A 2,374-nucleotide genomic window follows, 5' to 3' on the forward strand; every position below is an offset into this window, starting at 1 on the left:
GCTGTTCTGCTTCCCCAGGAGCCCCCAAATCAAGCCTACCTGAAAGCTAAGAGAGAAAGAAGGAAGGAAAGAAAGACCACAGTGGTGCATTGGACTTGCAGAGGGAGAGAACACACCTTGGGATACAAGGTGGAGTGGGGGGAAAAGGAGGAAGGGGAGGGAGGTTGGGGATAATTGGGTGGGGGACATGGGGTACAATAGCAATTTGTGGTAATGGGCATGCTGCCAGTATGGATCTTGCTTTCATATCTTGGGCATAAGGAGTGACAATCAGCATTGTAGCTCATGAATATTTATAACCAAAAAAAAAAAGAATAAAATATAAAACTCATTCTGAGATAGGAGGTGCTCAGTCCCCTGGTATTCAAATTTCAGGCCAGTCCCCTGGGTCTCAGGCCACTCCCCTGGATCTCAAGCCACTTCGCTAGGACTGAAGCCTCATCTCTGAGTCCTAAGTAAGCTACAGTGGCCTGTAGCACCTATTTTCAGCACCAGTACATGGAGATTGAGACCATAGGGGGCAGACTTGTGTAATCTCGGTGGTCAAGCATGTTCAGTAAAATTTTACACTGGACGCGCTAAATAAATGACCTTCCACTGGAGGCGCTAGAGAGCACTGAATATATTTGAATATATTGGGTGAATGTGGTGGAATTTGCCCAAATGAGCATGTGCAAGACTAGATTACATAACTGGGACCCCCCCCCCCTTAGCTGAATTTTCATTGGATAGCATGAAAGTGTAAAGATAGTCAAACTGTAAGGGCTCTTGCTCACTCTCTGGAGCCAGCCCACACTTTGCCTGTGAAGTGTGTATATCTTACTTTTTGTGTTAAACCTGCTTTTCGCGGGCTTCTGTTCACTCTGGGACCAGTCTGCCCTTTGTCTATAAAGTATGTATTTCTCACTTTCGTATTAAACTTGCTGCAGCTATTGCTCAGTCTCTGAAGGTAGGCCACACTTTCCCTGTGAAGTCCATATTTCTTATTCCTTACATTAAACCTGTTTTAATTTGTTACTGGTAGAGGTTGGGGTGGGTCTTTCCTGTCGTGGAGTCAAGAACATAGTAGAGGTTGGGGTGGGTTGGGGCTCGCTATCCTACCTCCCCAGACCCTGTCTTCCAGTATCATCTCCCCATCTTTCATTCCAGCTACTTTGAAGAAAGGTGAGTCAGAAGGTGCAAAAGGGTCTGCACACCATTTGGCTCCAGTCTTACAAGTATCATAGGCTTGGACTCTGGGCTCCAGAAAGAGAGGAGGCCACCCTTGCCACACAAAGGGCAGAAGCGACTGCTTACTCTCCCACTCCCTTCCCCATGGTGAACACAGGAATACCTTCCTCTATAGGCAAATACAGGACAAATTAGGCAGGAAAGATTCAAAGAAGTAAACTTCAGTGTTTTTGCAAAATTTAATGAAATACAGTGCTTTGAGATATAAATAGTTGTAATGACACAAAAGGGCAGTTCTAATGTAAAAATTGAACCTGATCCCAAGATGGCAGCACCCAGTGAAGTAGCAGCAGCAACCTCCAGTGAAGATGATGGTAGGGGCAGTGACTTTGGATGGTGGCTGGGTGGACAGTTGGAAGCATTGGGAGTGGACCAAGCTGTTTATGGTGCCTACATCCTGGGTGGCCTGCAGGACAAGGAGGAAGAAGAGAAGCTGGGGCAGGGTATCCTCTCTGCTTTCTTGGAAGAATATTCTCTCCTTAATATCTGCAAAAAGATTGTGGAATGATGCTCGGAAACTCAGAATATTGTCACCAACATGAAAAAGGCCATTGTCACCCTACTTGAGAAGCAGGCGCAGATTGTTGTGGAGCCCAGGATGGTGTTGGAAGAGGAGAAGCTGCCCTTTTGGCCCAGTATGCAGATGGAGAGGATGAAGCAATGAGAAGGATGATTCAGGAGCCTCTGCAATGAACATTGGTTCTGATAAATCTCTCTTCCAAAACACCAGTGTGGAAGATGTCCTCAATGCCCCAAAACTGTAGCAAGACTCACTTTGGGATGAGTCCCAAAGGAAGAAGGAACAGGACAAGCTGCAAAGGGAGAGGGACAAACTGGCCAAACAGGAGGGCAAGGAAAAGGAAAAGAAAAGAGCACAGAGAGGGGAGCAAAAGCAATAACCTTGGCCTAACTCTATTCTCCCCCATGAACTTGATCAGAGGAACTGGTGGTACAATGTGTATTTAAGAGAAACGAGATAACATTGCAAACTGGTTTCCCAAGGCATTCTCCCCCCCTTTTTTTTTCTACATAGAAGGAAGATCATAGTGACTTCTAATTAGAAAATGTGCCGTGTTTCAGTGGTGTGGACAATCAGATTGTTAAAGTTGATGTCCGTACAAAAGATCTGGAATGGGGACAATCA

General features: G+C 45.8%; 1 pseudogene; it reads left to right on the plus strand.

Annotated features, from left to right (window-relative positions):
* Positions 1–1,495: 1,495 nt before the first annotated feature.
* LOC103605819 lies at positions 1,496–2,129 on the plus strand (annotated as a pseudogene).
* Positions 2,130–2,374: the final 245 nt, after the last annotated feature.

This window comes from Galeopterus variegatus, unplaced genomic scaffold (genome assembly GCF_000696425.1).
Source record: "Galeopterus variegatus unplaced genomic scaffold, G_variegatus-3.0.2 Scaffold6097, whole genome shotgun sequence".
Taxonomy (NCBI): domain Eukaryota; kingdom Metazoa; phylum Chordata; class Mammalia; order Dermoptera; family Cynocephalidae; genus Galeopterus; species Galeopterus variegatus.